General features: G+C 40.9%; 1 protein-coding gene across 1 annotated transcript in view; it reads left to right on the top strand.

The window, feature by feature from the left end:
• The first annotated feature begins 1,283 nt into the window (after nt 1–1,283).
• The window catches only part of INPP4B (inositol polyphosphate-4-phosphatase type II B), a 489,632-nt gene continuing 480,722 nt past the window's right edge, over nt 1,284–10,193 (top strand). The window contains exon 1 of the mRNA XM_084627075.1: nt 1,284–1,576. The gene's annotated coding sequence lies outside the window, so the exon portion shown is untranslated. The remainder of the gene's footprint in view (nt 1,577–10,193) is intronic.

Genomic DNA, 10,193 nt, shown 5'->3' with positions numbered 1-10,193 from the left:
AGAAATTAATTATTTGTATTATTGTAGTGCTCAGAAGACCTAGCCGTGGACTAGGACCTGTACAAACAGAAAAGATGATCCCTGTCTCTCTTCTCTTCCCTTCCCACCCATGAGTATAAGATCAGACAATGGGATATTGACACTTCAGTGGAAAAGTACAAGGAGACAATACTGCTCTGCATGGCAAACGGTGTTCTCGGCACACCAGCAGCCTACAAATCAGGTATTGTCTTTCTTTGGTGTAATAGTGTTTGTTTACCAAGAATACACATAAGGTCCTGTTTCCCCAAACACAGTAGAAACAAACAGGAGGCAGTTTCCTTACTCACAAATTCCAAGCCTGCCTTTCCAGAGGGTTCTGTGCCACCAGCATCTGTATCTCCCTCTCATGGCCATGTGCTCGACTGCTTCTTTGTCTGACTGAGGGCTCTCTCTCACACTCCTGTGCAACCAATCAATCCCCTCACCCCAGTATTTGCAACTAGCTTCTCATTGGCCTTGCCATGCAACCCATTGACTTGGGGGGTGGCTTCCTCTTGCCATCAGCTACCAGCACATGAATGGCATTGAATTAGTCTTTCCATTTAGCCTAACACACATGGTGATGGTGTACATGATGACAGCCATTATCACTTTCCAGCATAATAGCATATTAATCTTTGCTGAGCATTGGATAATGTTATGACAGGCCTGCGAGATGCTGAGGGGCAAAGTATTCATGCGAGATGTGGGGCAGCAGGTATGTCAGCAGGCCTGTTTTCTTTGTAAAATCCCTTCTCCATTAGCAAGGTGTTGACACCCCTATCCCCTCCCCAAATACTTTTCTAGTCCAGTGTAGTTAATGGAGTTGTTTTTCCTAAAATGCCCCATTTTTACCTCTGGGGAGGCGTGACTAATACTTCCCCCCTGGGCCAGGAGGGTGCATCTACTTGGTTGGCTGTGCCCCGGCCTCTCCCCAGGAGGGGGAGCTGGGGGCTAGGTCAGGGCTTGACCCTTTCCTAGAGGTGTGGAGGGAGAAGCCCTGGCGTCCAGCCCCTCGGCGGAGTGCCCCGGGGACTGCTGGGCTGGGCCGGCTCGGGGAGCTCTGCCCGAGCTGCCTGGCTGTGGCCCCAGGGGAGGCTGCAGCGGACGCCCGGCTCCTCTGGACGCCAGGAGGGGAGTGGCAAGCGACAGCTTCTCCCTCCCACACGCCCGGCTCGCTCTCTCCTCCTCCAGCCGCGGCAGGTCACCTCGCTGTGAGCGCGGCTTGCCGGGGCTGCTTTGCGCAGTGACAGGCAGGGGCGGCGGCGGCAGCAGCAGCTCGCGGCTCCTCCAGGGGCGCGAACTCCGGGGCCGCTGCCGACGGGCTGCGCGGACATTGGGAGCAGACGCGCCCGGAGGAAGGCGGGCGCTGCAACTTCTCGCCGCGGCTGCGGGCAAAGGGTGGCCGGGTCTCGCTGCCCAGCAGCGCCACAGCTCCTGGCTTCCTCTCGCGGTCTGGGCCGGAGGCTCCGGACTATAAATAGCAGGTTACCCAGCTGCTGAGTGACAGGCGGCTCGAGTCTCTCTGCGCGGCCGGCTCCCTGCTCCGAGCCAGGTAATGACCGCGCAGACTGGCCGGGGCTCGGGGTCTCTGGCTGCGTAGGGAGGGAAGCAGGGGCTGTAGGGGGGCACTTCAGGTGAAGCCTCCGTCTCCCGCCCCAATCAAGTTTCTCAATGTTCCGGTCCTAACCGAAAAGCAGAGCCTGGAAGGTGCCCCAGCCAGGAGCTTTGCAAAGCCTTCCTTCCGGGCTGGGCATCTCACCTTCCCCCGCCCACCAAAGCCCCAGAGCCGCCGCTGGCTCGGCTCTGGGGAGTTTCTTAGTTAGGGGCTTGCAACTGCTTGGGTCAGAGAGAGCAAGCACGGGGCTCTGGGCAGCTGCTGCGCTCCCCTTTCCCCCCGCGTAGGTGGAGGTTGCTGCTCCCTTCTGCCCACTCGTGCCTGCTCTTGCCCACTCACGAGGTGCGGTTAATGCTGGGGGATCTGCCCCCCTCTTCTTTATTGTCACCCTTTCTTTCTCTCCCCGTTGGGGCTAGAGCCAGGGGGTGGATGGGTGGCGATAGGTGGGTGCTTCTCCTTTCTGCCCCCGGCTGCTGAGGAGACTTGCGGCTGGGTACCAAACAAGGCGGTTGCCGGGGCAAGGGAGACCGATTTAGTGCTGAGGATGAGCCTAGTTTGCAGGATGCTGCTGCTACGTATAACTTATTAGCAAAAGCCGCTGGGGGTTCCTCTCACTTTTAATGCGGGGTTTGAACGTTCTAATCTCTGTTGTGGTACCGGATGCATTTCATCAGCTAATTTCAGGTTACACATTTTTCTTACCATCTCTTCAGCAGTTGCAAAACGTGCTCCTTTAAATTGTGGCAGTTATTAAAAAAATGCCATGATTAGTGGATTTAAATGAGTGATTTAAAATATTTTGTTCCTGACATTTGAAAGTCTGATACCTAACTGGTTATGTTGGGACTAGAGTCCTCCTCCTAGTGGTTTGATTTTTTTTAGACGGGTAACAGAGGATCCCATCTCCATGTTACAAACAGTTAGGTGTTAATCAGCATATGTTCGGGTGCAGTAGACATCAAAAGCTGAAACACTATATATAAATAAGTTAAAGACAGCTGTGACCTATAATAGTGAGACTTAGTCCTTATACCGCTTCTCCTCCCACAAACTGAGGCACAAATTATAAAATAATGTGAATGTAAGATACCTTTGTTATGTATGAACTTCTCAGCTTACTGATTTATATTAAATATTAATTTAAGTATAGTGACTTTAAAGTTAAAGAAATTGAAAACATTTTCATGAAAGTTTATTAAATCATGTTTTCATCTAACATGTATTTATCCTTCCATCTTTCTTGTCTGGAAAATATTTATGCTGGCAAATCAGGTTGGTACAAACCATATTAAAATCTAGGCTAATATTTATAGTGCACACCACATCTGTGTTTCAGAGGTCTTTGTTTCAAAAATTGATGTGATACGTACTTAAGTCTAAATGACAAATATTGGCAATATCACTTTAATATCAAAACACTAATCCATTTTATCGATTAATTACTAGCCAATTTTTTTTTAAAATGAAGTGTTGGCTGAAATACAGAAGCATAAAAAAATCTTAAATTGTTGTTAGTGTTTGTTTGGAAGGGCAGTTCATGTCTCCTACTGATTTGTCTTAAATCTGACAGGTTCTACTTGAGACTTTGCATTCTATCCTCTAATTCAGGAAATTGTATGGGATTTTATGCACACAATTCCTTATAGTATTGTTTGGAGTTACCTATGCAGGACCAAATCCTGCTTGCCTTATTCACACAAACAGTCCCACTGAAATTAAGGAACTAGTCCTGAGAGTAAGGTGAGCAGGAATTGGCCCTGGTCAGCCAGGCAGTCCTATCAGTGTTAGAGGAGGTTGTACAGTGTTTAAGTCTGGTCAGAATTTAGCTCAGAAATATCTTCACATTGATAAGAGATTTTAATTTATTTTGTTCTGACACAAAATCCAAGATGGCAATATTGAGAGAGCAAAGAACTGTGAACTCCACTCAGTGCACTTGGGAACTTCATTTCTCAGCTGACTGTTGAGCAGAGGTTATGAGAAACTATTTTGTCATATAAATTAGAGATGAAGAACTTGTATAAGTCTTCTCTTGTCCCTCTCCTGCTAGTATATTCTCAAATGGTTTGCCCAGTCCAGTTTTAAATTATTCCAGTGATGGGGGGGTTCCGTTACTTCACTTGAATTTTTATAACTACGGTAGCTAGAAATTGTATGAATTCACAAACAAGAAGTTAAATACCCATATACAATGCAACTAGTTGCACAGATTTTCTTTTTAAAGTTAGAATTACTTCTATTTGTCTTAGTTTTCATAAAAACTGTTTGTACAAAAATTGCTTTATAAGCCAAATTTAGTTAGACATATGCCTTTATATGTAAAGAGAAGAGTCCAGAAGGTCCTCTCACTTATGCTGGTGTAACTCCATTGTTAAATTGAGTTAATCCTGATTTACACAGGTGAAAGTGAAAAGACAGTCAAGCCTAAAATTTTAAATAGGCCTCATGAATCAGTCTGCAGTACTAAACCTTTTCCCCCTTACCCTCTAGTGACTATTGCCCATAGACGTTTCTAAGTTTCACATATTTTTACCACTGGAAAGGATTTTTTAAATGAGAACTCACAGACAGCATTAACTATAGCTGTGTAACTGGCATGTTATAATATTAAATGCATGATATAATTTGAGGTTCATTTCTGTGACTGGCTGAATCAGTATTGCATGATCATATGCTGTTGTGCAGTAACACTTCTTAAAAAACATCATTTTGTATCCTTGGTGGATAATTTTTACCCTTTAAACATCATACTTTTAAGGCATTTCCCATATTATTAGACCTATATAATGCATGCACAGAGGTGGATGTGCTCACTGAGAATCCTATAGAATCTAGAAAGCATCCTGCAGATATTTAAAGGTGAAGAAATCAAAATAGTAAAATGATCTCATGTCTTGTCTGAATGGGGAGCAGAACTAATTTAACAGGTTTTTCTCTTGAAAAAGAAAGTGTTCCTATATGTTTGTACGTACTGTCATAATTTCACCAGTCTTCTTATCCCATTGCTCCTGTGTGTATCTGCCATTGCAGTAAATCTGTCACTTACAGTGAAGATGCTAATTTGACAAGTATAGTGGAATTTGTTAATAACAGTTGCTTAACTTCAGTTTTTCTGGTCATGGTAAGAGGTGGTCATATGATACAGTATGATTAATAGGGAGAAACTCTTGTAGGAAATGAGATTTTACTGTATACCGATTATGTTACATATAAATAAGCTTTCACTGTATACAGCTTATGCTAGGGTTTCATGTAACTTTTCTGTGGTTATAAACAGCAGTTCTAGCTGTATAGTGGTACCTAAAGCATGTTCTAAGCTTATAGGTAAGGTGTGTGTTTTCTTTATAAAAATGTCTTTGAAAAGCTCAATTCACATTAAGTCAGGGGAGGAGGATAAATATGTAGGGCCTAATTTTTGGCTTGCACCATGTATAGTTATTTACACTCAGTTTGCACAGAAGTAAAACACTAACAAATCAGAATTTTAGTGTTGTGCAATGTGGACATAAAGGCACTTTCACTCTGGTTTGGTAGTGTTTTTATTCTCACTTAGGACATGTGTAAATGGCTACCCAAAGTATCTCGAATTGGGGAATCAGGCCCAGAGTGAAATTTTCACCACTATAATGGTGTAAATATGGAGTAATTCTCCACTAATTTTAATGGAGTCAGACCAGTATACACTATTGGAAAAGGGAACAGCATCTGGCCTCAAAAATTGAACTGTGACACTTGATGTTTATGATAATTGCAGTCCAATACAGTTAGTGATCCTTTTTAGGTATCAGTTCAAGGGAACGTCTTAGATTGTCAAATAGAAATTATAAACAGTGGGGATTGTGTGGAAAGAATACCTTTTTGTCTATAATCCAAGTAACTTGATTGCCTTGTAAAGATAAACTGATTTTATTATTATTATTATTTCAGATATACTATTTATGGAACTTCTTTGTCACGAACTGTCATGACAGACAACTAGTGAGGCTGCTGTAGGATTGTCACATGACACAGCCTAGTTGTGCAAATTGGCAGCGATAATGATAAGAACATTCCCTGTGTGGGAAAAGTTGTCATTCACACTGATCATTGAGCAAGCTTTCTTTAAGACGTGTACAACAGCTTGTATTTCAGCTTCAGAGGGGTTAGGGGTTATTATTCAAAGATGATAGGCTCCAGTGATTGAACACTAAAACAAAGGAATATGGTACAAATGTAGAGGTAGCAAATTGGGATAAAACAATGAAATCTTTAAATTTGAAATAAGCTCTAAAAAGAGAAATTAGGAAGATCAAAGCTATGCTTCTTAATCACTAATAATAGCTTTTGGTGGTTATTTTATAGCGTTTTAACATGGAGAGCTGCTAAACTTGTAACGTTCCAATTGGTATATCTATTAAAATCTTCATAATAAATAATGTATACTGAATATTTAATAAATAGAATAAAAAAATCCAGGTTGGATTTTTACTTGTGCACATGCAATTCAGGTCTTACAAACATGAAAGTTGCAGAAGTGCCCTCTGGTCTTAAATTTCTGAGACTGGAATGATTTTGTTCAGGTGAATATAGTCTTGTTTTCCCCTCTTTTTCAAACAATATAGAAACATGCTGACTGCTATTTGTATGAAAACATTTTGCTTTAAAAAAGATAGAATTTTCATGTTCTAAATCTGTCAGATACTTGGAACATAAATACATTCTACACTAGATGGCAGTATACAACACTAAGAAGCCGTAGGTCATTTTAACTGTAACAAATCCATTAGAAACTATAGGTAACATTTTCGAAAGCAACTAACTGACCTAGGAGCCTAAGATTTTCAGAAGTGACTTAGTCTAAGTGCCTAAATCCTGTTCACTTTCAGTGAGACTTTCACCTCATTTTCAATGAGGCTCAAAAGTCTGAAAGTCTCTTAGATTTCTGATTGTTCGCAGTGTAGTTGTAGCTGTTTTGGTGCCTGGATATTAGAGAAACAAGAAGAAAAACTCTGGGTAAGCTCAAAAGCACGTCTCTTTCAACAAGTTGGTCAAATAAAAGATTTTGCCAACCCACCTTATCTCTTAGGTGTCTAAGTCACTTAGGTGCTTTTGAAAATGTAATTATGTTTGTTTGTTTTAAAACTGTAGACTTGAATTTTTATCAGTCAATAAAATTAAAACCAATAATCAGATGAGACCTGACTAATATGTTTAGTAGATGTATTGGGCCGGATTCTAATTTACACTGGAAGGCCTGGTTTATACACAAACTCTTTTTGTACTGATTTAACTATTTCTATTAGGGTTGTGATTGTTCTACTGAAGTGTTGGTAATGCAGTTATACTGGTAGAAAGGTGGCAGATACCAGTGTAGTTTATTCCCATAATGGAAGGAAAATAAGCTGTACTGCTAAGGCACCTTTGTACATGTACTTCTGACGTCAGTACCGGGCAAATTAGTTGAAACAATAGTAAAGAATAAAATTGTCAGACACATAAAAGAACATAAATTCTTGTGCAACAGTCCATATGGTTTCTGTAAAGGGAAATCATGTCTTACTAATCTATTAGAGTTCTTTGAAGGGGTCAACAAACATGTAGACTAGGGGGAGCCAGTGGACACAGTGTATTTAGATTTCCAGAAAGCCTTTGACAAGGTCCTTCACCAAAGGCTCATATGTAAATTAAGTTGTCATGGGATAAGAGGGAAGATCCTTTCATGGATTGATAACTGGTTAAAAGACAGGGAACAAAGGGTAGGAATAAATGATACATTTTCAGAATGGAGAGGGTAACTAGTGGTGGTCCCCAAGGGTCAGTCCTAGGATCAATCCTATTCAACTTGTTCATAAATGATCTGGAGAAAGGGGTAAACAGTGCGGTGGCCAAGTTTGCAGACAATACTAAACTGCTCAAGATAGTTAAGACCAAAGGAGACTGTGAAGAACTTCAAAAAGATCTCACAAAACTAAGAGATTGGGCAGCAAAATGGCAAATGAAATTTAATGTGGATAAATGTAAAGTAATGCACACTGGAAAATATAACCCCAACTATACATACAATATAGTATATAGTGGGGGCTAGTTTAGCTACAACAAATCAGGAAAGAGATCTTAGAGTCATTGTGGATAGTTCTCTGAAGACATCCACGCAGCGTGCAGCGGCAGTCAAAAAAGTGAACAGGATGTCAGGAATCATTAAAAAAGGGAGAGAGACTAAGATGGAGAATATCTTATTACTCTTGTATAAATCCATGGTACGCCCACATCTTGAATACTGCGTACAGATGTGGTCTCCTCATCTCAAAAAAGAGATACTGGCATTAGAAAAGGTTCAGAGAAGGACAAATAAAATAATTAGGGGTTTGGAATGGGTCCCATATGAGGAGAGATTAAAGAGGCGAGGACTTTTCAGCTTGGAAAAGAGGAGACTAAGGGGGGATATGATAGAGGTATATAAAATCTTGAGTGGTGTGGAGAAAGTGAATAAGGAAAAGTTATTTACTTGTTCTCATAATATAAGAACTAGGGGCCACCAAATGAAATTAATGGACAGCAGGTTTAAAACAAATAAAAGAACGTTCTTCACACAGTGCACAGTGCACTGTGGAACTCCTTGCCTGAGGAGGTTGTGAAGGCTAGGACTATAACAGGGTTTAAAAGAGAACTAGATAAATTCATGGAGGTTAAGTGCATTAATGGCTGTTAGCCAGGATGGGTAAGGAATGGCTCCTAGCCTCTATTTGTCAGAGGGTGGAGATGGATGGCAGGAGAGAGATCACTTGATCATTACCTGTTAGGTTCACTCCCTCTGGGGCACCTGGCATTGGCCACTGTTGGCAGACAGGATACTGGGCTGGATGGACCTTTGGTCTGACCCAGTATGGCCGTTCTTATACTTAACGTGGTATAACTTTTGTTTGTTGACAAGCCCCCTTCACACTGATCTGGAAGTGTAAAGAGTTTTAAAGTGGGTATAAAGGGGGCTTAGTGTAAATGAAAATCAAGCTCATTGTTTGTGAGATGGTAATACATTCTTATTAATATGGCTTGAAGTGCTTGCAATGTCTGATTAGATGGATAATCTGAAAGGAAGATGAAATAAGCACAATGCTGTGTACAGGTTTGGACACCATAGGTAGGGAAGAGAAGGTCAACTAGGGTGAAGAAATGTTTGGAGAGAATTGTGCATGAGAAATATTTGGGCGAATTCTGTATGTACAGCCTTGAAGACTGAGGCTACTGGAGGGAGGGGGGTATGATTATGTACTTTAGAAGCACACAAATGGGTGCTATGAAGGTGATGATTTTTTTTCATTAGTAATATATCTGGATTTAAATTTAAACAACCATTTAAAAAACAAATAAGTAGCAAGATAACTACAGAACGTGAGGGAATCAAATTGACTAGAAATCCACAAGTCAATGTGTGTGTCAAGTGGGCAATGGCCTAGAAATCTTAGTCCTGTCTAACAACATAAAAGCAAGGAAGACTGAGTAGATGATCTTAACTGTAGGAGTTCTATGCACAATCTCTGAGCAGCATTATATTATGTATATTTGCAAGTAAACTTGTATGTAATAGCAGCTTGATCGAACCCTGTGGTTCTGTGGATTTTAGTTCTCTGACTTAGATTTTCTTTTAGAATCTATAAGAAGCAAAACTGTTCACACATTGGGATTAAGTCTTCACTGACTGTCCAAATATATACATATGTGGTGCTTTTCACTTAACATTGGACAATTGGGCAGGGGGGGACGGGAAATGGACATGTTTCGGAGCACATGAAATGCTAAATCTGTTAACTGAAAAAATTCTCTTTAAAATAGAAAGCAACTGGATTTTTTCAACCATAGTATTAAAAAAAAAATGCACCACCATCGGAAGAAAACAGATACATGTAGAAATGTTTAGTGATCAAAATGCCATGGTTCCCTGACTTTACTGCTAGTACTCTAATACATTTTACAGCTTCAAACTTTGGTAATCCTTGATAACTTTTATATCCAGATTCTCAAGATGATGCAAAGGATGCATTTGCAGAAAATAAATTTTTATAGGGACAAATATTTCTCTTGCAAATAAATACTTGCGCATATGTAATGGTTTTTTGAAGGCACAAGAGGTGAGTAGACACTCTTGCAGGTGAACCATTGATGCAGTCTTTTGAAAATTCAGCCTTAATGTTTATAATCTATTATCTTCAGCAAATAAATCTTTGTTAATTCTCCATGCCAACATAGGAGACTAGATGCTGCTTGGTTGTTGTTTGGATTTAAACTTTAAATAGAGCTAACAAATCACCATTCTGCACCATTTATGTAGCGTGTGCAGCTTCTTTCAGTACTCTTGCTTGAGTGGCAGCCTTTGGTTTTCTTGGGCAAAAGAACTGGCACAACTGTATACTGATCTTTGCAGCACGCATTGGGTCTATTTCTACTCTTATTGAAGTTAATGGGAGATTGCCAATGGCTTGAATGAGAAGAGGATCATGCCTAAAGGGAATTTGGCGCTAAGGGAGGAATGGCCCCTTGCGACCAAAATGCTAATTTTTTTTTGTATTTACAAAAAAAA

The sequence above is a fragment of the Lepidochelys olivacea genome (genome assembly GCF_965140295.1).
Source record: "Lepidochelys olivacea isolate rLepOli2 genome assembly, chromosome: 4".
NCBI lineage: Eukaryota > Metazoa > Chordata > Testudines > Cheloniidae > Lepidochelys > Lepidochelys olivacea.
Note: the sequence above shows the minus strand (reverse complement) of the source record. Positions and strands in the feature narration are given on the sequence as shown.